General features: G+C 46.5%; 1 protein-coding gene across 1 annotated transcript in view; it reads right to left on the reverse strand.

Moving 5' to 3' along the window:
• Positions 1-26,259, reverse strand: part of LOC138489072 (TGF-beta receptor type-2-like) — a 517,605-nt gene that overhangs the window by 152,281 nt on the left and 339,065 nt on the right. The gene's annotated exons all lie outside the window — the stretch shown is intronic.

The following is a 26,259-nucleotide window of genomic DNA, read 5'->3' on the forward strand; positions in this document are numbered from 1 at the left end:
AACATATATAATTCATCCAAGAAAAGCTAATATTGTGCAGCTTCCTTTGACAAGAATAATGGACAAGCTACGGCCAAGGATAGAGAACGCAAGGATACACATGTTTTGTTAATGAAGAACACAGCTTTGTGCCAACCCAACTTCAACAGAGCCAACCTTATATTTTATATTTATAATTGTTCTTTTACAACGCGCTTAATACCGGAGACCATTTTCTAAGTGCGAGACCGGGATTAGAACCTTTGTTGCTGTAATGCGTTGCCTCTGAGCTATCCTCCTGGCCCTATTTAACTTGATATATGTTTCAAGAGAGACGGTGTAAGTCAAATTCTCCCAAAAATAGTTCTGACTCCTTGCTAGACTACACCTACTTCTCAATACACGCAGTGTGGAGACTTTGGAACCAGTGTCAGGCATTTGAGAGGAGGTAAAGAGGCAATGCGCTGCGTATGATGAGGTCCCAGACACAGGACACTGGTGGGGATGTGGTTGTGGGTCACAATGCACGTTTAGATTTCAAGCAGAGATCTTTCTTCAGGCATGTTACAATGTGAATTACATACAAACGTACTGTATAGTAGGGGCATGCATTCAGGTCTGCACATGATAAAACCTGACATGGCCATGGGAATGATGCCAGACCACTTCAGCATCCAGGCGGTATCAAGTAAGTAACCTATGAATGAAAACACCCACGGTAAAAGAAAATGTGATGAAACTGTAGGTCAGTGGAAGTGGGCTAGACCCCATCCACATCCATATGTGTGTATGATATGATATGACAAGTCATTTATAACGCGCCTGTACACAAGTGTAGCTGCTTCAGGGTCTCTGCATTCTGGCTGGGGGTATTGAATCAGTAATATTAAAAATAAATGAACAGTTGTGTCAGTCCCACACTCTTTAGTGGAAATAGCATGTTAGTCCATTCCAGATTCTGTAATTTACGGTATTAGAGTCTCTAGTCTTAAATCATTTTATGAATGAATTCCAGGTTCTCCCTTTTCAATCAGCATGTTCTCCACGTGCCTTCATAATTGCAATATGTGTTTCAGGCACCAGGCCGTCTTCAGATGATCATACAGTAAGCCAGGAACCCCAACAGGAACCCCAACTCATTCCTCTTGCTTGTTGCAAACTCATTCCTTATATATTGAGGATGAGCCGGACCTGGAACACACATGTGTATTATAGGACAACAAATACATGTGTTTGGCCTGTGGATAAAATAAAAACTGGAATGTTTGGTGCAAACCGTGACTTTTTGATTTGCTTTCCCATAGTTGATGGGTTTTCACTAAATGTGTTTTGTGTGTGTGATAGAAAGCGCGGGTGGTTCTGAAGGAGTCTGGTTAGTAGATTTTGTTTTCATCGGGTGGAGAGCAAGATGGCGCCAGCACCAATATCTTTTATGCATCTCACATGAGCCGTTGCAGGAGCTGTGGGTTTTCAGAAGATGAAAATTCGTGATTAAACTTCTCTACGTTCTTTAAAAACTTTGCCAAGTTCATGGGTTACAACATGTTTAAGATGATATCAGAGGGGGTCTGGGGGTGGGGGCAAGGTTATGTTTGACCTGACGAAGTATGTGAGGAAAGTACATGGGTAGGATGTGTGAAGATGTGGTGTTTATTGTTTGGAAAGTATTTTTTTCATTTAACTTCCAAACTTCCCAAAGTTTATGTTGAACTTTGAAAGCTTTACGAGCGCAAGGCATTTGACAAATGTGTCTGTATCAAGAATCAAACATATACAGTTTAAAACAACTAACAACCTAAGTATGTGGCTGTGAATGTTATAAGTGAATTTTGAACACAATCTTTAGCTTGAAACATGCTGAAAAAAATGGGTAGATTGTGTAATAAATATTGTTTAAAATATGAGCACGGGGTCTAATAGCGGTGGCCAGTATTTTTGGGGGAGGTAAAAAAGGGCTCAGTAAACGAGGTTTAATGAATGTGTTGTGCCATTTGAGTGTAAGTGCTTCTGACAGATGTGATGTGTAGGCTTTGATTTGATTGTCCTTCTCTTACATTGGGACTACAACTCTTTGCAAACTTTCTAGAAGACATTGCGAAGAGCATGAGAGGTAACGCCATCACTGAATGGCTGGCCAGCATGGAGATGTGAAAGGGTTTCGCGCTTCGCAACGTTTTTGTAAACTTCACAAAGGTTTTTTGTTCTTTAAAAAGAATAAAGGGTAAAGCATCTGCTTACCCTATATAGTAAGAGAGTCCTGAAAAGGACTGCTAGGCTATGATGTTGTTTCCGTACATGTTGAATAGTGATGTCATGTTGGAGGACTATTGCTCTGAAGGTGTTTTATGGTACTGCGTGTAGCTATCAAAATGAAATTAATTCCAAAGTCAGTGATACTCCCAGTGCGATTCACTTCCCAGAGTGGTTTTGGGAAAGTATCAGATGTCATCCAGGCCCAGAAGATGTTGGACCGGGGGCTGTATGGGGAGGATCCCCTCTACATTAGGCCCTTGGCCCTGGCACATGGCATGAGACAGTCACATTGTTTCACTGCAGGTCTCTCACAAGGATCCAGTCCTGGCCCCTCCCAATTGTTCCAACACGGCAAGGATGCCCCTGCTCTGATCTATAACTTTATAATAGTCTATACACTAGTGGAAAGGCTTACAGTCCCCAATTTAGAGAGTCCAAAGCTCAACCTGGACTGAACCAAATCTTCAACAATGATAGGAAAGGCTTTACCTTTAAGGGGGGCCTTTACATGGGGTCAATGAAGTTAGCAAGTGCAATGCTACTGCTACTAAGCAGATTTTCCTTGGAGGTCTGTGGGACCTGTGACAAATTCTGTCGACCGCAGATACATTATTTAAAATCTACATTTCTCTTAACTTGGAGAAACTCATAAGCAAAGTAGCATAAACTGGCGGGAAAGAAATGATCCTGCTCCATGCTAACAAATATTCAAACAATACAGAAGGCTTATCCAGTGTGTTTTCATTCAATAAGCCATGCATAAGAAACACAGAAGCTCTCAGCCCAGTGGAGGACAGCAAATCTAGAATCCAAGATGGCGGATGGCAGATATGAGCTTGGATCAACCCCCTTGAGCTTTAATCCGCTCCAGGTGTACTCATGGAAGTTATCCATCCCCAGCCCTCACTCAATCTATGCCATCAGGTGAAGACCCTCAAAGTACGGCCCACCTTGGGGGAGGGGGAAATAGTATAAATGTATCCAATGCAGTTGCTGAGTGTGGGTTTCAGGAGGTTCAGCTTCGAAGGGGCTGGAAATATGAGAGCCATCAACAATGGAGATGCTGGAGAGATAGAAGAGGCTGGGGAGGTAGTGGCAGGTAAAGCAGAAGGAGGCGGTAACATAAAGAGTGATAATTGGGCAGAAGAAGGTGGTCTAGTAGTTGGTGATAATTTCGGGGGTAAAGTGTGATCAGAAGGAGGTGGTGGCATTAGTAAAGGTTCAGGAGGAGGTGATAATATCTGGGTGGAGTATCAGCAGAAGTCGCTGGAGGTGGAGGAAGAGATCCAGGAGGAGATGGTAAAGTCAGTGGGGGGGCAGAACAAATAGAATGGGGTCTGTGTAGCACTCAGAGATCTAAAAGAAGGAGGTAACACCAGGAGGGAAGAGTCCCCAGAAGGTGGCAGAGTACCAGGAGAGACTCGGTAGGAGGAGAGAGAATTGAATGAGGTTGCGGTAGTAAGAGAGACCCTGGAGGAAGTGGCACATCAGGAGGGTAAAATGGATATAAGAAGGAGGTGGTAACATCAGTAGCATAGGAGGGGACAGAAAGAGGTGGTGGTAGTCGGGCTCAAGGAAGTGTAAAAAGTGACACCATCGAGTTCCAGATATAGAGCAAAGGTGGTGGAAGACAGAGACAGTCACATCAGGTGTAGAAAGTGGGTCAGAGGTGGTAGGAGGGATGCGAACCAAAGCAAAGGCTGAAGACAGGAGTGAGGAAGTCCAGGAGCTAGACAGCAAGCATAGCCAAGTCAGCCCTGACCCCTGAGAAGGACTGAAGCAAGGAGAGGGAGCTTACGGTCAGCTTAGACAGCTGAACAGACAGGAGTTAGGGTGCACATAGTATGACCCTGGGACTCCGCTCTAGATCTCCCTGCCTGCCATGGGTACAGACCCATGTTCATGCACGACATTGTGCCAGAGTCAGTCATGGGATAAAAGACCCTGGAAATCTTGCAACTAGTTTAATGAAAGCAGAGGGTTTGGGACATCCACACAACCAAATTTCAGGAGTAGGGGAGGTGAGGCAACCTCGCAGGAACTGTATAGCCTGAGAGATTCTCTCGGGGGCCTTTACACCTAATTAACCTGCCTGGTGGGAAAGAATTTCTTTGGGGAAGACCATCCTGACTATTAATACTATTATTTTCATTACTATTTCGTTCCAGGTAATAGGCCCTAATAAACGAAAACACTAAACCAGCCACTGGTCTTGCCATTCCTCTTTGTTTCCAGGTGTCCTATGTGACACAAAGAAACAAGTGTGTCAATATTTCATAAATACTTTTCAATTTCAGGACAAGAACCCTTCACATTTAGAGACATTATGGAGTTGTCAGAGAGTTCAAATGTGCTGTGGAAGCAGAGTCCATCAGGTCTGCCAGTAAATAAATGTTTTCAAATTTGATATGACCGCTTCAATTAAAGTGTTAAGTTCTGTTGAACACACTCACACCACATGAATTCTGTAGATCGGGTAGTGTAAAGATCTCTTACTTATAATCCCTGTTGCATAGCTTATGAAGACACTTATGACATTGCAGATAACAAGACTAATGACATCACTCATTACATTAGAGCCAAACCTGTAGCACTACATGTTATGGGAAATATACTAAACATGACACTCTCATGTTTGACATTAAAGGATGAGTATCTATGGACAGAAGATACATTCATATCATTTACCGCTCACTGTCCCAGAAGTCATGTCTTCAGCATCTAATCCCTGTCTACTAAGGTAGGAAGGGCAAATATGTGTTAAGTGGTAGCTTTGGCCCTTAGCATACGATCAAAGCTAGAGTGCATGAGCACAGGCATATGATGAAAAGTCCACATTGCCATCTTTCATCCCCTCTGGTCTGTGGTGCTCCCTAGGGCCCTTCACCTCCCCCCTCCTTTTCAATGCCCACATGAGACATCTCGCACACATCATCACATCTTTCAGTCTCGACTTCCGAATGTACACCGACTACACTTAACTTCTATCGAGAGCCAACTGATCTCTGAACCCAGACCCCCCAAAGATCTGCCAAATCCGTCAGATCCTTACACAGCTGCCTCAAAGCCATCTTTGCATGGATGCTGTTCAGCAAACTCCCCCTAAATGGTGACCAATCAAGTTCATAATTCCCGGTCCTCTTGACCCTGCAACTCTGACTTTTTCATAGCCTTCAAAACTGGCTCCAATGCCTGCTCCCTCCAGATCCGTGTGCAATCTCGGATTCCACTTTGATGGCAAACTCTCCATGCATTACACAATAAACCACCTCATCAAATCCTGCAACCTACAATTTAAACTAGCCCTAAAATTGCCCCTACATTTCCACTGCTGACATACTCTCCCTGCTCAGAGCAATCATTTTATCTAGAATCAAATATGCCTACTCAGTCTACTGTGGGGTACCTCAACCCTCCCTCTCCAAATTGCAACTTGCCCAAAAACAAAGCAGCCAGGCTGAACTTCAATCTCAAGCTTTATGACCACATACCCCTTGCACTGCCCAACTTCACTGGCCACCCTGTCGCTGCCTGAATCAAGTTCAAGTTGCATTGCCAAACCCACAGGATCCTCCTCAATCAAGGGCCTCAATACCTCAAAAAGATCACCAAGCCCTATCAACCCACAAAAGATCTCAGATCATCTGGAACCGCTCTCTTACAAGTGTTCCACAATGCTCTAAGCTTCGATTTGGGGGCTGCTGCTCTGCAGTCCTTGCTCCTAGCCTCTGGATCGCTCTTCCCACCAACCAACCACATCCAATTCTGACACTGCCTTAAGACATTGCTCTTCTCACAAGCCTTGCAACTTGCACCACTTGCTGGACGGCCCCTCTTAGATCTTGCTCTCTGAAGCGATAAAGCGAATGTCACATTGCATGAGCACTCCACTAAAACCTCGAATAAATAAATGAATAAAAGTTACAAACACTTTTACATTTCTGGAAATGCAGGGGGGAGGAATATAAGCAAGAGGGAATAGACTTGCTATTAAAACATTTTCTCACCAGATCATGTTCTCAATTCAACCTATATTACATTTTCCTGTCAGGGTATTATAAAACAAATATTCTAACTCCAAATGTCTAAAGCTGATGATGGGATTTTAAACATGGGTGATCAGTGACATCTACTGGTGTAAAGAAGTGTTATCACTCATCCTTTCGTTGACTTTTAGCGTGGGGGCATGACGTTGGGGAGGCCAGATAGAGGTCTGCCTCAAGGAGAATTGTTCTAACCCTGCCAGGACCAAGTCCCGCCCTACTTAAGTTGGATTCTTCATAGGAGCACTTTTTGGGAAGATAATAACTTTGGTGCTGTTCAACCTAACTGCATAGGCATTTCCAAATGATGTATGCACCCAACTAGGTATGTATTCGGAAGGTTTCCAGAAGTTCTGTCATGAAAGGAGGAGGGAGGGGGAGCATGGGATATGGGGGGGGGGTCAAGGTAGGGAGGGTGCTGAAGCAACTTGTGGGAGAAGGTGGGAATTTGGGACCATTCTCTTGCTTTGCTTGATGAAAATCTGAACAAAAATATACAATTTAAAAACAAAGAAGTATTCCAAAAATCCAAGGAACATGTCTTCTTCTAGAGTTAAGGTTAAACCAACAAAAACATAAAAACATAATGTCTACACATATTTTACATATTTAACGTTCCAGTAACAAAATAATGTAAAAAATACCCACTAAAATATATTCTTTAATGGCAGGCGTGCCTGCCCTGTGCCCACGCAAATAACGTGCAGACCCACCCTGAAAAGTAACACATGAAATCATTTTCGCTGGCTGCATCTTCCCAGAGGGAATGTGTCTCTCCTGTGCTGTTACGTCGCTGCACACATTTCTTCCTTCAGCAGCTCCTGTATCTGCACTTTTTCTCTTCCACTTGGGCAACCTCATGGGCGTAGTGCGTGTTGTGCCTTTTTGCAGCGCGGGGTCCAAGGTCCTGCATCAGCCACATTGTTGGACTACATTTTAAATTTGTGTCCACAAATCCAGAACACGATCTATTTACTCTTGTAACAACCATAGAGTGTGCATGGAATAGAGTATGCAAGGAATAGGTGCCAGCTCACAGTGTAACCATAGAGTGTGCATGGAATAGAGTATGCATGGAATAGGTGCCAGCTCACAGTGTAACCATAGAGTGTGCATGGAATAGAGTATGCATGGAATAGGTGCCAGCTCACAGTGTAACCATAGAGTGTGCATGGAATAGAGTGTGCATGGAATAGGTGCCAGCTCACAGTGTAACCATGGAGTGTGCATGGAATAGGTGCCAGCTCACAGTGTAACGATGGAGTGTGCATGGAATAGGTGCCAGCTCACAGTGTAACCATGGAGTGTGCATGGAATAGGTGCCAGCTCACAGTGTAACCATGGAGTGTGCATGGAATAGAGTGTGCATGGAATAGGTGCCAGCTCACAGTGTAACCCTGGAGTGTGCATGGAATAGGTGCCAGCTCACAGTGTAACCATGGAGTGTGCATGGAATAGGTGCCAGCTCACAGTGTAACCATGGAGTGTGCATGGAATAGGTGCCAGCTCACAGTGTAACCATGGAGTGTGCATGGAATAGGTGCCAGGTCACAGTGTAACCATGGAGTGTGCATGGAATAGAGTATGCATGGAATAGGTGCCAGGTCACAGTGTAACCATGGAGTGTGCATGGAATAGAGTATGCATGGAATAGGTGCCAGCTCACAGTGTAACCATAGAGTGTGCATGGAATAGAGTATGCATGGAATAGGTGCCAGCTCACAGTGTAACCATGGAGTGTGCATGGAATAGGTGCCAGGTCACAGTTTAACCATGGAGTGTGCATGGAATAGGTGCCAGCTCACAGTGTAACCATGGTGTGTGCATGGAATAGGTGCCAGCTCACAGTGTAACCATGGAGTGTGCATGGAATAGGTGCCAGCTCACAGTGTAACCATGGAGTGTGCATGGAATAGGTGCCAGCCCACAGTGTAACCATGGAGTGTGCATGGAATAGGTGCCAGCTCACAGTGTAACCATGGAGTGTGCATGGAATAGGTGCCAGCTCACAGTGTAACCATGGAGTGTGCATGGAATAGGTGCCAGCTCAAAGTGTAACCATGGAGTGTGCATGGAATAGGTGCCAGCTCACAGTGTAACCATGGAGTGTGCATGGAATAGGTGCCAGCTCACAGTGTAACCATGGAGTGTGCATGGAATAGGTGCCAGCCCACAGTGTAACCATGGAGTGTGCATGGAATAGGTGCCAGCCCACAGTGTAACCATGGAGTGTGCATGGAATAGGTGCCAGCCCACAGTGTAACCATGGAGTGTGCATGGAATAGGTGCCAGCCCACAGTGTAACCATGGAGTGTGCATGGAATAGGTGCCAGCTCACAGTGTAACCATGGAGTGTGCATGGAATAGGTGCCAGCTACCAGTTTAACCATGGAGTGTGCATGGAATAGGTGCCAGCTCACAGTGTAACCATGGAGTGTGCATGGAATAGGTGCCAGCTCACAGTGTAACCATGGAGTGTGCATGGAATAGGTGCCAGCTCACAGTGTAACCATGGTGTGTGCATGGAATAGGTGCCAGCTCACAGTGTAACCATGGAGTGTGCATGGAATAGGTGCCAGCTCACAGTGTAACCATGGAGTGTGCATGGAATAGGTGCCAGCCCACAGTGTAACCATGGAGTGTGCATGGAATAGGTGCCAGCTCACAGTGTAACCATGGAGTGTGCATGGAATAGGTGCCAGCTCACAGTGTAACCATGGAGTGTGCATGGAATAGGTGCCAGCTCACAGTGTAACCATGGTGTGTGCATGGAATAGGTGCCAGCTCACAGTGTAACCATGGAGTGTGCATGGAATAGGTGCCAGCTCACAGTGTAACCATGGAGTGTGCATGGAATAGGTGCCAGCTCACAGTGTAACCATAGAGTGTGCATGGAATAGAGTATGCATGGAATAGGTGCCAGCTCACAGTGTAACCATGGAGTGTGCATGGAATAGGTGCCAGCTCACAGTTTAACCATGGAGTGTGCATGGAATAGGTGCCAGCTCACAGTGTAACCATGGAGTGTGCATGGAATAGGGGCCAGCTCACAGTTTAACCATGGAGTGTGCATGGAATAGGTGCCAGCTCACAGTGTAACCATGGAGTGTGCATGGAATAGGTGCCAGCTCACAGTGTAACCATGGAGTGTGCATGGAATAGGTGCCAGCTCACAGTGTAACCATGGAGTGTGCATGGAATAGGTGCCAGCTCACAGTGTAACCATGGAGTGTGCATGGAATAGGTGCCAGCTCACAGTGTAACCATGGAGTGTGCATGGAATAGGTGCCAGCTCACAGTGTAACCATGGAGTGTGCATGGAATAGGTGCCAGCTCACAGTGTAACCATGGAGTGTGCATGGAATAGGTGCCAGGTGCCAGCTCACAGTGTAACCATGGAGTGTGCATGGAATAGGTGCCAGCTCTCAGTGTACAGGGCGTTTATATATTTTAGGGCCGCCTTTGACTCGATATTAAGGAATAAGCTGTGGAATCAACCCGTACGTTGGGGTATTCCACACGGTTTTTGTCCAAAAAGACTGAATTGAAAAGACCTTCCAAAACAACATTTTTGAAAACTTTGGCTTTCAAAAGTAGAACATTTGGTAGTACCTAATTTCGGAATTTTGGTTGGGTTGGTCTTAAAAAGATAAAATAAAGGGCTGCGGGCGTGTCCCCTGGAGCTGTCCTGCAGTCCTGGAGTAAAAACAAACAAGAAAAAAAAGGGCACTATACTGTGAGCAGGGGTTTTGGGGGTGTCCCCTGCAACTGTCCCGCAGTCCCAGAAAAATAAATTAAAAATGGGCTGCCGGGGTGTTCCCCGCAATCCCCACTCACTATACTGTGAGCAGGGGCTGCGGGGGTGTTCCCCGCAATCCCCTTACTGTGAACAGGGGCTGAGGGGGTGTTCCCCGCAGTCCCCACTCATTATACTGTGAGCAGGGTTTGCGGGGTGTTCCCCGCAATCCCCACTCACTATACTGTGAGCAGGGGCTGCGGGGGTGTTCCCCGCAATCCCCTTACTGTGAGCAGGGGCTGCGGGGGTGTTCCCCGCAGTCCCCACTCACTATACTGTGAGCAGAGGTTGCGGGGGTGTTCCCCGCAATCCCCACTCACTATACTGTGAGCAGGGCCTGCGGGGGTGTTCCTCGCAATCCCCTTACTGTGAGCAGGGGCTGCGGGGGTGTTCCCTGCAATCCCCACTCACTATACTGTGAGCAGGGGTTGCGGGGGTGTTCCCCGCAATCCCCACTCGCTATACTGAGAGCAGGGGCTGCGGGGGTGTTCCCCTCAATCCCCACTCGCTATACTGTGAGCAGGGGTTGCGGGGGTGTCCACCTTAGGTGTCCCGCAGTCCTGGAAAAGGAAAATGGAAAGGACCCTGCGATGCCGGTTCCCGATCATGGAATTGAAAGGGAACAGGCGTTGCAGGGACCAGCAAGTCGGAGGCATGGTAAGTAGAGGGGTGGGGGTGTGTTGGTGCTGGGGCTGGGGGTGTGGGCAGGGGTTTGGCCAAGTCAGAAATGTTCAGGGGAGAAAAGACCAAAGGTTATCTTTTCTCCCTCGATCATTTTTTACTCTGTCTTTCAACCCCAAACCATTCCACACGGGTTGTTATCCATGATCAGGCTGCTCTATGACAACACTTCGGTTAGAGTAAGGCTCGATGGGGAGGGCAAAGTCACAACCTTATTTCCGACCAGTGGAGGTGTCAAACAAGGCTGTATACTGGCATCCACCCTTTTTAACTTGTAACTGGCAGACCTGGCAATGCCACCTTAACGTGTGATGTCAAAATGGGACCTCTGAAGATCGCCTGGCTGGCTTAGGCAGACGATTTGTTGTTGTTGGATTATACACCCTAGGGGCTACAGGACAAATTGGCTTTGTTAGAGAAGTTTGCAATTGAGAATAGTTTGAAAATTAATTTAGAGAAAACCTAAATAATCGCCTTAAAGGGAAAACAAGAAGTAAATCCTTGAATAACCTGAGATGGAGTATTGCTGGCCAGAAAGTGGAACAGGTGGAATGCTACAAATACCTTGGAGTTTTTGTAGATCAGAAACTGAGTTGGAAATCACAGTGGGTAGAAGATAAATGCAAACGCATGAAAATCACCATGGCGTTAAGCCACTTTATTGGCAAACGAGGCGGCGGCTTGCTAAGTACCATCCTGCGAAATTAGTACCCTGCCTCTTATATGGGGTTGAAGTATGGGGTAAAAACTCAAAAAGGAATTTAACCTTTTTGAAGCGAATATCCTAAGAATTTTGTTTAGGATGCCCAAAACCCTCCCGATTGAATACATCGTATTGGAATGTAACATGATGCGAATAGGTGACATCATGGAATACAAAGTAGCTATGCTGTATGATAAGTTATGTAACCTAAACAATGGGCCTCATTGCGAGCATGGCGGTAGCTACCGGCACCGCCACCCACGATTGGGCAATAACCGGCCCATTACGAGTTGAATGGGCTGGTAATTGCACATTTGCGGGTGGCGGTAATGCTGGGCTCCCGATCCCCATTCTGCCCCGTAGGGCAGAATGGGGGTGGGGAGCATGGTCGCACTGGCACCGTTGATAACTGTGCCGGTGCAATCACGAGTTCTGCTTGCGGGTGCCACATAGCCCGCCAGGTCAGACCTGACGGGCTGTCATGCACCCGCGAGCAGAACTCGTCATGCGGCGGGATGGTATGAACGGTGCCGGTGACTTACCGGCACCGTTCATACCGTCACCGCCAGGGTCGTAATGAGGTCCAATGACATCACAATTGTTGAAGTATTAAAAGCATTTAGGCGCATTGAGAGTAGTGAAAACTTTGGAGTGTTGGGACATCTCATGTCTATCTATAATAAATGGTCCCAAGATAGAGAAAATGAGTAGACAAGATACAGGCAAGCAAGATTAAAGCGTAACCTGAAATATGTGACACACATTGCTGGAACGGAAAGAGATAGGGTACGTTTGGCTACAAATGCAAATAGAGCCATGTTCATACTGCACTAGCCACAGCGTTCTCAAGCCCCCAAATAATCGGGAGCATTTCCGAATGATAAAACGGTTAGACAATACGTATTGTTTAAATTCAATGTGTCAGATATGTATTGAAATTGTTGGTACCAAACTTGGAATTGAAAGAACCTGTCGCTGGTGGAGTGATTATGTGGAGTCTTGATCATTGAAACAGCTGAACACATTATATGAAGGCCTACACCAATTCACTTGATCTGAAGTATGTAAGTGTGATGTGGAAAAAACTCCAAGAGGGCAATGATGTAAATTTGATTTACCACATGATGACATTTTATGAGATATGTTTGAATGTACTTATCCAACTTTCTTATCGCATATTTTAGTATTAGTCCTTTTTATCTGTTTTGTGTGACTTTTGTAAGGACTTTTTTAAACTGCTCGTTTATACTATGATGTCCCTTGATGATTATATGTAAAGCCATTTGTTGGCTGAATGCATATTATTAAATAAATAAATACATATGAATTCACATCTGGGCATTCAATTTGTGTAGTGGAGTGCTGTATTGTTGTGCTGCATCACATGCAGTGTGTGCCATGGGTCGCGTGCAGGTGCTGTGTGCTCAGAAGTAGTTCTGTATGAGTTTCTGGCGGGCTGCACGCCCATCCCTGTCATCCCTGTGATGGTGTATGCGCATGTCTGCAGCTGCATCCACGTCACTGTCATTATCATCACAAGAGGTATGTCCATGTCCGGGGGGGGCAGGAGAATGTTCCGCCGGATGCACATATAGTGCAACATAGCGCAGGGCAGGAATATCTTCCCCACTTTCATAGGCCTCTATATAAGTGCCCCTGCGGAGCGGTGAAGGCAACTAAGGAACGGTGCCTTCAACAGTCTGAAGGTCTGCTCAATTGTCGCCCTTGTTCTGATGTGTGCAAGATTGTACGCCTTCCCATGGTAGTTCTGTGGATGTCTCTCAGGGATCATTATCCATGGTAGTAAGGGGTAGCCGGTGTCACCTGCATCGGAAGGGACACAGGGAGGGCCACATTATTGAGGTGACTGGGCTGTGTATGCATGTTGGGATGTGGATGTGTGACACATGCATCTGGGTCTGTGCGCTTGCGGCCCGTCAATCACCTTGCTGCACCCTCTGCCACATAATGCTGGTCTTGAAATGTGTAGGATCAGACTCCCAAGTATGGGTTAGTGGTGGTGTGTGGGGCATAGTGATATCCTGTGCTTTGTGACATGGGTGTGTTGCATTCTGGTACCTCTGGTGCATTGCATGTGCATGTCCATCCGTGCTGAGATTGTGTTGGTCTGTCCTTCTGTATACTCATGTGGTACATTCTAGTCATGGCCACCCACTCTTGTATGCAGAATGTGTCCCTGCATTTGCATGATGACTGTGGGCCATGCAGTGGTGACAGTAAACACCCCCATGCCCTGGTGCACATGTTGCCTCACCAAATACCCAGGTCTGCTGTCCCCTGTACCACACCATGTACCCAGACAGCGTGCTATTGTGCAAGACCATGGAGTCATGTGTTGATCCCGGGAAGCATGCACAGCAGTGTGTAATCGTCAGGTCCACATCACAGAGGACCTGCACATTCATAAAGTGGTACAGCTTTCTGTTCCAATAAACCTCCTCTGTGGCGTGAGCAGCCAGTAGCTCTATGAGTGTACAGTCCACTGCTCCCAATACATTAGGCATGCCTGCAAGGGCATGGAAGCGGACCTTGGTGGTGTTCATTTGTGCCTGTGTCGTTGGTAGCATGATGTGCTGGGACACATGACACAGGAGGGCATCCAAGACCTGCACAAGCCCAATTGAAAATGCTGGCTCGGAGATGCCATGCAGCGCCCTGACTGTGTGCTGGAATGTGTCCGTGGCAAGAAAATGCAGCACAGACACCCCCTCAACAGGGGGGCAGGTATGGCAGTCCGGATGCAAATGACGCTCTGGATGTTGGACTGGATGAGGTCCACTATTGAAAGGATGGTCTCCCTGTTCAGTTGGTAAAGTGTATGGATCTGCCTGTCAGTTAGGGACCAAAGTGTGGCCCTTGTGCGGAGTATGGGTGCACGCCCCTGTGGACTAACTTTCAGCACATTGTTCATCTGCATTCTCCTTCTCATCCTCGTCATCCCCCTCCACTGCCTCTCGGCCTTTTGCCACTGTTGCACCTCCTGCTCATAGAGCTGCACTCCTGCATTCAGGACCTCCATATCCATGACTGCTGCTATGAGTGGCGACATGGTTGTGTTGGAAGGTGTGTGTGGTCTTTTTCAGCAGTCTATGTGCTCATTGTGTGCAGCTGGGTCAATTGGGTGCACCAGTGGCCTTTTCCTTCACACCTGGGCCTGGTTACTGCCTGCTCCACCTTGCCGTGTTTCCGGCATGATTTTCCTGGTGGCACCAGCATTTTTGTGCCAGTGTTTCTGGGAAATCCGCTGTTGTAATGCTGCCTACTTTCCGTGTTGCAGGAGTTTCCGGCACTGATTCATGAGGGTCCCGCAGTTTCAATTACCTGTGCTACCGGCAACGGTAGCACAGTGTGGACTGTTAGCAGCACCGTTGTTACCGCTGTGTGTGCGTGCGTGCGTGTGTGTGTATATATATATATATATATATATATATATATATATAAATAAAAAATATATATATACAGTGCCGGTGCATCCGACCTCCCCATTCCCATTCAGCCCTAAGGGGCCAAATGGGAATGGGGAGCATCTTTGACCGGCGCCCGCAAATGGCTAATTACTGGGTCTGGCAGGCCCATAATGACCCAGTAATTGGCCATTCGCGGGCGCTGAAAAGAAATTACACCGACGGCAGCCGTGCCTGTATTACAGGCACGGCTACCGCCGATGTCATAAAGAGGCCCAATGGACCACATTACGATAGTGGCAGTAAGGCAACAATGGCGCCAGTAGTGCTACCAGTGCCGTTGTTACCATGCCACCACATTACGAGTTCTGCTCGCGAGTGCCGCTCTGCACGCCTGGCCAGACCAAGCGTGCAGAACGCCAAGCGAGTTGAGCCGAGCAGGATGATATCAATGGTACCATTATGGACGGTACCGCTGCACCCATCCTCCCCATTCCCATTGAGCCTTATGGGGGCTCAAATGGGAATGGGGACATACCGGCTGTGGGTCCCGCGCAAGGGGAATTACCGGGCCCGCAAAGGTCGGAATGGCCCGGTTATTCCCCTTTCGCGGGACCTGGTGCCGGACCCGAGTTTGGGGGTAGCCATGCCCTTAATAAGGGCATGGCTACCTCCAACCTCGTAATGAGGCCCAATGTCTTCTTACAATGGGCCTCATTACAAGTGTGCCGGTCTGGTAACAATGGTGCCGGTAAGCTTACCGGCACCGTTGTTACTGGACTGGCATACTACAGGTCTGCCTGCCGGAGTTGCTGTGCTCGGACACGGTAGGCAGACTTTAATTAACGGTGCTGGTGCTTCCATGTTCTCCACTCCCATAGAGTCCTATGGGACTCTATGGGAATGGGGAACAACATTTTACCGGTGCCTGACTTCCCGGACCGCCGGGGTTGTAATGCCCCTGTGTTTCCGGCAAGCCAGGTGCCGATAAAATGTACAAGTTTGGTGGAACTCTGCCGGTTTTATCGGCACGGTTACTGCCGGATTTGTAATGAGGCCCAATGTCAATTTTGCTTTATTTGGAAAAGTCAACAAGAATGTATTATCACAACAGCAATAGTGGCATTTACTGGCAAAACTAGCAAAACAGAGGCAATCTTGGACTTATTAGCATTGCCAACTTGAGTGTGTTCTCACTGTACCGATACTGGCATACATTATGGGCACAGGCATCGTATAAATACATTGGAAGACGGTCACGTGTATTTAGCTGACATAGCATCAATTGTTTTTTTTAATTTTTGCATTGTCCTACAGAACTGATTGCAAATTATATGGCTTTTTACCCAATTTTTTACAAAAAGGATGTTGGAAAGTGCCCCATTTGAACCCACTCATCGGAGAGAAGTCCCCCCCACCCCTCTTTGTTTGGGCCTCTTTCCTACATGTGGTCACTTGCTTATTTCTGGGAAATATTTATGCCCCTACAGCTGAAAATTCTCCAGCCACCACTGATTGGTGCCATGCTGCAGTTATTGCAGGAACAATACAAAGACATAGACTAGGATTTATGCATGTATTGATGTCAGGGTGCCAGTGTGGGGTACAGTGAGTAGCAGGTATTGATACTGAATAGGTCATCGGCCTAAATCTGCCTTACAACTGTATTTGCAATGAGGTAGCACTGTGAGCATTCACGTTAATATAAAGCAATTTTCAGGTTTATCTCTGAGTCAACATCTCACAACTTTTAAGGCTACAATAACAGTCATATAATATAATATGTCTAAAATGTGCTTTTATATTTCACAACCTACTACTTAATATTATTATGAGGGTATTTATTGAGTGTGTTCCTAGCTTCAGGAAGCCACAGAGAACTTTGCAAGTTGCAGGGGGAAGGACGCTGTGAGGGAAACAGAGATACAAGCGCGCGGGGAGCTAACAACGGAGGGGGCCGTCCAATTATGCAGCAAGGGATCTACAAGAAACCATGGAGGATACAGAGGGAGAAGATCACTCAGTCTCAGGGTAGGAAGGGAGTGGAGGGTGTGTGGGGCTAGGATGATCAGGGCTTTGAGATGATATGATATGATGTGTTATGGCATTTATAACGCGCCTATACACAAGTGTTTCAAGGCGAGATAGAAATGTAGACGTGAGGAGGCGAGTCTGGTGTTGACAGGAGGAGGTTCCAGAGTCTGGGGACATAGTCAGAGAAGGTCTGTCTTCTGGTTCTTTTCTTCCTGCACCAGCAAATTTCAAGTCTGCACGTGTCCTTAGTTCTGGTGGAACGTAGGTGACCTCAGGGAGACAGCCTTGTAGATGATGAAGCAGGATTTGAAGATCATACGTGCTTGCAGCGGGAGCTCGGGCAGTTTAATGAAGGTCAGGGTGATGTGGTCGAGTTTGCAGAGTCCTTTGATGAGTCATGCTGCAGCATGTAGGACACACCTCAGGGGTGCCATAATAGTTGCTGGAAGGCCTTCCAGAAGGCCATTGCCACCCTCAAGGTGGGAGAGGATCAAGGCTTGGACAGAACATTTGAAGTTGTGTTCTGGGAGGAAGGGGTTGACCTTATGGACACAAACATATAATTGCTCTTGAATCCTGGTGCACTGATGTCTTTCTCACATTGGAAATTAACTGTATAGTAATATCCCATGCTGAGAATGATCAGAAGAATCGGTGGATGTAGGTTAGTGTTAAGAGCACACAGCACCTCTAAATTGATATGAAATATTAGTATCCATAGGAGAGGCACAAGCCAATCAGGAGGGCAGAAATAAGGGTGGCATCCGCCAGTAACCACCTTCATTTTTCTTGCACCACCTCCTGAGTGCACCATTGCTGCCCTTAAGCCTTTGCCCCAGCTGCTTTCCCCTGACCCGTGTGACCTCCCACAAAGTCCCACAACCAGCATCCATGGTCCCAATTCTCCACGCGCACACCCTCCTCCCCCTGACCTCTGTGCCACCTTCTCCAGTGCTTTTATCCAGGCCCAGATACCTGCCACCCAATACCAGAAATAGAAAAGGGGCAATTTCCCTTGACTATTTTCTATTGTGGCCATTACGTTTTGTAGTTTGTCTGTAAGGTAAATAGGTGCCCATTAATCATTCAAAGCCAATTACCCTTAAAAACAAACCAGGCAAATCCTATCAGCATCCCGAGCGGTAGCCTCTGGTGCTCATGGCGATTACCACCGTGTTTGGTGGAGATAAGGGCGGTGATGTCCTTCAGCCTTTAGCCTGAGCATAACCTGGGGCTCGAGGTTTCCTTTCTCAGGAAAGGTAACTATGCCAACCTGATCCCCCTAACAAACATTCAATTCTAATGTCACATGTCTCCTAATACAGTGTGCCACTTTCCATACCCTGTGTGTAGGTCTTGTCTTGTGTTCTGACGTCAGTTTCTCATTCTCTGTCCCTTTGCTTATTGCACCGTCTCTACACTTGTTCCTTCATTTTAATGTTCCAATATTTTGCTCTGTCATTATTATTCATTCACCTTCTTTCCCAAGCTTCCTGCCTTTATTTACTTCACAATCTCGCGTCTCCTTTCTCTTTCCTTTTCTCACGTTCTTTCTCTTACTTAGGCTCCTTTGCTCGCTTTCCTTTTCTTTCTTTTTCTCTTTTTTTCTATCTTTCTGACTTTCCTTTCCTCCTTTCTTTCTGTCTTTTATCTTTCTTCATTTCTGTCCATCTGTTTATCGCTGTTTGCGTATTTCTTTCTTGATCCCTTTGTGTCTTTCTTCCTTTCGTATGTCTTTCTTTCTTCCTTCTTTCTTGTGCCCTCATATGTCTTTCTTTCTCCCTTTTTTCTTGTTTCTTTCTTTCTCTTTCTGTCTTTCTCCTTCCATTCCCTCCCTTCCTTTCTTCCACCTTTTTCATCAGTCTATTTATCTTGCTTTCTTTCATTATCTCTCTTGTTACTGTTTTTATTTAATTTTCATTTGTGTTTGTGGCACCGCCTCTTTAACTTCCTTCAATTCTCTTCCTACCCATGTGTCACCCTCCTACTCTTTTAACTTCCTCTTTAGGTTTCAATTTCCGGCTGAGTCTTTCCACTCTTTTCTTTGTTGCTCTCTCGTGCTATTTTCTCCTCCTTGCCCTGGTATACGAGTGACCCGTGTGTATACTGTTTCCCACATCAGGGCACCACGCTTGCTTTGCTCTTTAATCCTTTTCAGATATTGTAAATGGGATGACCCCGCACTTTATGTTCTGGTTTGAATTAAGTTTGACTTTCGTGAATCAAAACTGATTATACTCATTTTGTTGATTACAATTTTATTGGAAATAAGTATGATCTCAGAACATATAGTGTTACCCATGTGGTTCCTATTTAATGTAGGATAGATAATGAAGCCGCAAAGATATCAGGATGTTCTCCTAATTTTGCCCCTGCTGTCTACAGAGTCCGGATTCCAATGGCAAATAATAGATGGGGTCTGTTAAAAGCCTCTTTTTCCTTTTTTTTCTTACAATGTTCTATAATTGTGATGTGAAATGTACTACATGGAGGAAACCTTCAGTGCCATGAACTGGCAGAGAACCCTGTCCCTGAAGGCTTAATGCACATGTTATACTTGATTAGTATACAGCAGTGGAATTTCCGGTTCTATGTGAAATGTCCCCATGAAAAAGTAGCAAGCAAAAAGTTGTTTAAAAAATATAGTCATTCAAAACAGCCAATGCACAGTGTGAAAACGTTGCCAGTATTAAGGTTTCCAAATAGGCTATTTTAAATGCACAAAGGTACAAGGCTGTAACCTTAACAATTACCCAAAACTCTAATAAAACTTCTGTAATCGCCCCAACTCCATTACCAACCCTTAACCTTACTCTTATTACATTATTACAACCTTATTTCTATCTGGGCACCTTACCCAACAACAGCCCTTCAGGGCCCTAAATCATTTTATTGTATGTGACCCAATACAAAACACTAATTAACAGTAACCTTAACTCCAACCCTATCATCTGCTCGCCACTCATTCCACAGCCCTTGCCCTAACCCAAACCCTTACTCAAATCCTAACCTTAGCTTTACCCTAACTGTAACTCTGCCACCTATCCTGCTGCTTACTTTACACTTGCCCCTAGGTTTATCCTAACCCCTATTCTATGCCAACATCACCAGCCCCAACCAGCCTCCCTTTGCCTTTCTTTAACACTCAACCAAATCATTAATCTATTAGCTCTGGCCTTACCATAACCCCTACCCTAACACTTAGGGCCTCATTACACGGTAGGCGGTTAGGGTTTACCGGTAGCGGTAAACCCTTACCACCTTACTACAAGGTCCCTTTGCGGGTTGGAGAATTTACCACCTGCTTTTTGCAGGCATTAAAAACTAACCCGCAAAGGGACCAGGGAGCTAATTACGGTACCGCAATTTGCGGTGCCGTAATTAGCACCTTCCCCATTCCCATTATGCCCTGTGGGACAAAAATGGGAATGGGGAAGGGCAATGGGGGAAGGGGGAATTACCGCCCCACCAACCTTGGAATAGGGCGGTAATTCCCCTTTCTACCAAGGCGGTGCCGGTATTTTACCGGCATGGACCAAGGTGCTAATAGCACCTTGGTCCACCGCCGTCCGTGTAATGAGGCCCTTAATCTCCCCTAACCATTAACAAAACCCCAATATCACCAGCCCTCCCACAATCCTACCTCTTACCCTAATTCTAACCAAAATCTTTACTGTTGCTCCGACTACATTTTTGTTGGCGACCTTTTAACTGGGTGCGTCTGTTCTAGAGACCTGGAAAACTACAATCTACTCTGGTCTTCTTTCTGTCTGTATGTTCTTCAGACTGCGAGCCAAGTGTTGGGTATGATCCTAGCTGAATCAAACTGGTTCTGAACACATTTATTATCCATTATGAAATGGCCGGAGCTTCTAAGGCCCTACTGGGAGTACTTGGCCATCCATTCAGATGGCTGAACTCCTTGGCCAGGATCCTAGAGAGAAGTTACTCAGCTGGTATTGTGAGGTCTCAGCATGAGGTAATGAGTTGTGCTGCTCGTGCATTTTCCCCATTGTCATCCCACTGCACACAAAGCTTATTTCTGCACATTTTGCATCCGGTATCAGAGCCAGGAAGTTGTCGTCTGTATTTGGGAGTGCTTAGATATGAAGGCAGGGGTCTGCAACCTTTGACTCTCTGGATGTTTTGACTAGTACTCCCATCAGCTGTAGCAAGGCCATTTTAGTCCAAAACATCTGGAGGGCCACAGGTTGCCAATACTTTGTGGGCAGGGACTGGAGGTGGATGGGTTACAGTGGAGGGTGCATGTGTGGAAAGATGTGAGTTTCTAGGTAAAACACTTGCCCTCATGATGTGAGTGTGGTTAGTTGACAATTTGGGATCAGCCAAACACAAACATATGAATCTATTGGCATTAGTAATGATCACATTAAAATGTGCATACCATACTTTCATTCCCCCAATAATCTTCAGTCCCGTCTGCCCTTTTGAGTATAATTGAAAAATAATGTATATTATATGTAAGTATTCCTTGTTCATCTGTGCTTGTCCCTTTTACTATCGCCACCTTCTCTCCTGTGACCATCTGGTTTAATTAAACAAGCCCTATGTACAGCACCCAGCCATGGACCCCCTCTCGTTCCCCAGGTGCCCCCTTGTAGATCGCTTCTCATTGAAGCACTTAGCCCTCTTCAAATAAATTAACAGAAATACAAATTAGACTTCACGATGAAGACTATAGCTTACTATAAATGCTAGCACTAGAGCAGTGGACTGCAACCTTCGGCTCGCCCAGAGGTTTTTGACTACATTTCCCATCAGCCCCAGCTAGCATTGGGGAGTCAATGGGACGAGGACATGGGATCTACAGTCTGAAACATCTGGAGAGCCAGAGGTTGCAGAACCCTGCACTACGGACAAATTAGCCGGCATTATAGTGCAACAATTCAAAAACCCGTAGGTTTGATGCAAGCAGTGACAGGTTCATATGCTGGCGGGGTTCACTCAATTATTATCGAGGTCGACGATTGAGGTTGATGATTGAGTACCCTTGATTTGTGTATAGTCACAGGTACAACCACCAGCAGATCTGGCTCCTGCCTGCCAACCTCATTCCAATGAAATGAGTAGGCCATGTTTCCAGCGGTAGGGCAGATGCATTGGAATCCACAGAGCTAAAATGGACTCCTCGTTCCAGTGGCATGAGGAGTCCATGTTTCTGGTGGTGGGAGTAAGCAGGGCAGATGCACTGGAATCCACAGAGCTAAAATAGACTCCTCGTTCCAGTGGCATGAGGAGTCCATGTTTCCGGTGGTGGGAGTAAGCAGGGCAGATGCACTGGAATCCACAGAGCTAAAATGGACTCCTCGTTCCAGTGGCATGAGGAGTCCATGTTTCCGGTGGTGGGAGTAAGCAGGGCAGATGCATTGGAATCCACAGAGCTAAAATGGATTCCTCGTTCCAGTGGCATGAGGAGTCCATGTTTCCGGTGGTGGGTGTAAGCAGGGCAGATGCACTGGAGTCCACAGAGCTATAATTGCCATGTTTGCTATGATGCCTGCAAGTGCAGCCCTCCACCGTGCACATGCGTGTATGGAAGGGATCACGCTACAATGCATTGAATCCTAAATCCATCTGTGCCGCGGGTATAGACGGATCAGAATCACTGGGAGGCGCGCACAGGAGCAGATGCACTATCAGTTATTATTTTTTATTATTATTAGGATATTTATTGAGCGAGAACCTGGCTTAAGAAAATGTAGGGGAAGATTGGTTGTGCTCCTCTGGGTGATTTTTCCGGCCACATCACCCTGGGCAGGTCAATGTGGTGGGTCTCGGTAAGGCGTCCACTGTGGGGACATCAGTGCTTTCCACTCACACAATGTGCCCTGGTTTTTTCTAGCTTGGTCTTATTGTCATCTATAGTTGGAACTCCAACCAGGGACAGGCAGCGCATTTCAGCTATCGATGTTTTGGGTGTATTGGCATCAAGTGTGGGCTTCGAATTGAATCTGCGATCACTAAAACAAAGCAATGTCTAATGAGAATCTGGACAGCACTCCAAGTATCAAGCGATGCTGCTAAGCTGTTGCGGCCTTCCTGTGAAGGTACTCCCATTTGTTTTAAAGTATGTATTGTCATTTTAGCTGCAAAGTCCAATGATGTCCCCCTAAAAGAAGCCTTGGTGCAGCTGAAGTGTAAAGGATAATTTTGATACCGGGCCTGTTTCATGGCAGGAAAATGGGTCCAGAAAACATCAGGAAAATCCTTAGTAAAACCCACGTTAAGAAAATACCCCCCAGTTATTCTCTGAGGGCACATGGCCAGCAACAAAGAGTAGTCTGCTGCCCTCCAGCTTGTTATCTGTACCAGGAAATAGGACTCCACCCACAACTATTGTGGGATAGGTGAATGGGACAATGGGGGTCATTACGAGGTAGGAGGTAACTATGCCGCTATTAGCGCCATGGCTACCCCCTTACCGGGTACTGGGTCCGGGTTCCTTAAATGTGGAATTACCGGGCTGTTCTGACCTTGGAGGGCCCGGTAATTCCTCATTCAAGGAACCGGGAATGTAATTCCCTTTTTTCTGGACCCGCACCCGGACCCGAGTTTGGAGGTAGCCATGCCGGTAATGCCGGCATGGCTACCTCCAAACTCGTATTGAGGCCCAATGTCTGTCTACAGAGAGATGTTTGCACCCTGAAGGTCAGAGGCTTGTTGATGGGCTGGCTCATCCTTTCATCATTGAGAGGTTGATAAAAAAAGGTCCTATGAGTTCAGTAATAACACTGTGCTCATACCCTCTATACCTAACAAATAGGCAATGTCATTGATTGTGCTATTTGTGATGTCATGTGACAGATCATTAGCAGTGCACAGCTGGGCCACTCACCAATCTCGTTCCTTGGCCCAGCCACTCTTCCCTGCACTGCCTACCTGCACTACGGGACTGTCTCTGTATCCTACAGCCCCTTCTCCCGGCACTTACCTTGCACTTGCCACCAGCTGGCCCTATTATTTATCTTGTATTCTACTAATCATGTACTGCACTCTCCTTGCACTTGCCACAAGCTGGCCCTATTATTTATCTTGTATTCTACTAACCATGTACTGCACTTTCCCCTCTCCCCTTCCCCTTGCACTTTTCCCAGTGCCCCTACCCTTGCACTTGCGCGATCTGAATGACACCTGGCCTAGTAGGATCGTTGTCTGTTCTCCCCTTGTCCCCCCCCGCCTCGTCGTGCCTTGAAACACTTGTGTATAGGCGCGTTACAAATGCCATATCATATCATATCATATCAGGAGTTGTATTGGTAAACTACAGTGTTTCCTATGTTTTGCACAGTAACCATAATGTCCAGTCAACTTCATATTTTAGCTATATAGTTCATTATATTGCCATACAAGACAACCACATCTTCCCCCAGCAACCTTTTTTTAGTGAATATAAAGAAAAGTAGTCAACCATCTAAGTGCCAGAGGACCTCTCCGTGAAGCTCTGAAGTAGCAGTACTGGGATAAAAGAGAACAAGTAGAAATTGATGAAGGCCCAGTCCAAAAACCCAGAAAGAGCAAAGGAGATCGGCCAGGAAACGGCTGAGTGCGAATTTGCAGCAGCAGTGAGGAACATAACTGAGCAATGCATTATCTGTTTTCAGTTCCTGTCATAAATAAATATGTCACAATGTGGCAGCCATATTGGGTGAGGGATAATCTGGGCCTCGATCCATTGCATAGGGCCTAGGATTTCAACTGTCACAGTCACCAAGAACATTCTCTTCAGTGCAAACTCAGCACATAACTAATAGAAAGAACTCAAACACCAGGAACTTTGTCGAGGAGGAAGGGACCCAACACCACACCATCCCGATTCCCGAGGTGATTCCAGGATAAATATCAGCAGCCATGCACAACCTATGAATTTTAGCCCAAGTGTCACAGGTCATTGCCAAGGATGAGGAACTTCAGCCCTGAAGACCCTGATTGTAGATCGTGCTTTCCAGGTTCCTGTGCAATTTTTGTGCTCTTGATCTGGTTGGCTGTTGACTCTGCATGAACCACCCGGCTGCTCCGAGAACTGCCAAATATCTCCTTCCAAATAGCTTCTGATTGGAAGAAGATGTGCTAACATTACCCGTCATGCACCAAAGTGGCCTCCAAAATGGTAGACGCTCCACCCTATGTTGAAAACACAGTATTGGGTTGCTTTTGTTGACTTGGAGTTGGGGCAACTTTACTGCTGTATTCACGTGAAGGATTAACTGCAGAGTTGAATCAACCACAACGCCAGCGTTTCTTAATATGCACAGTGACATCAGCAGCTTCCCCAGACAAAACGGCCAATGGCTGTGGCTGATCTAGCGATATGACCAGTGGTCGAAGTGTACGAAAAGAAGTAGTGGAACTATGTTCCCTGCTGGCCTGCCCCAACCCCCACAAACCACATGACCACACCGTTCCCACGCCCAATCCAAACTCCAAAACAGTTGCACCTGCCATTTTGGGGGAATGTACAGTGCAGTGCACTGAAGGGCAAGCTTCAACTAATTCCTACACTTTTATTTTAAAACGAAACCATTCCAGAATGGGTTTAAAAAAATGAAAAGTATAGGAACAGTGAAACTTAAAAATTAAAAGTATAGGAGCACTGCTCCTGACCGCTCTCACCCACTTCGACCTCTGGATATGACGCCATCTTCCTTTTCAGAACGTCCTTATCTATTGAGAAAAGCAAAGCTAGGTTTCATTTTGAGATTAGTATATTGTTTTTTATTTGAAACTGGTGTTTTGGGGGTTCAATGGATTGAGCCTGATCCCTCACTACTTCACAGTATTTCCATAACCGACAGAAAGGAAAGACTGTGCTGGGATTCAGTAATGGCAGCATGTTGTGGGCCTGTCGCAAAGTCCCTTAATATGCGTAGGAAAGACATGGAAAGGTCCACCACTTAAACACGCGAATGAATGATTGCTCGACGCTCAAGCGGGCCCATTTTCATCTCTAACTAACGACGACGTTGACTACAGTCGCCGGCTTTCCATTTTTCATGCCCGATTTCCCAGCGAGCGTTGACAGTAATATTGACGTCCAGCAAATCCCCAGTGAAACCCAGCCAGGCATCTCGCTTTCGCCGGGCTTTCCCTCGACGTGGCCAATCCGTGCTTCACTTCCTCACGCCGGTCCCGTGGCGGTTTCTGAATATGTGTGTAAGTGCGGGAGGCAGGACTGTTGGTCCGCGGAGAGTGGCGCCATTTCCACGCCGCTCCCGCTTCTTTCGTCGCCTCGGACTCTCGACGTTATAATGGCCCGCTAATAAGGCCCAGGGTGTTTCTGATTTACATCCATGTGCAGAAAAGAGCAGATTAGGTTACATGGCTTCT

This window comes from Ambystoma mexicanum, chromosome 9 (genome assembly GCF_040938575.1).
Source record: "Ambystoma mexicanum isolate Mex_15411 chromosome 9, UKY_AmexF1_1, whole genome shotgun sequence".
Lineage (NCBI taxonomy): Eukaryota > Metazoa > Chordata > Amphibia > Caudata > Ambystomatidae > Ambystoma > Ambystoma mexicanum.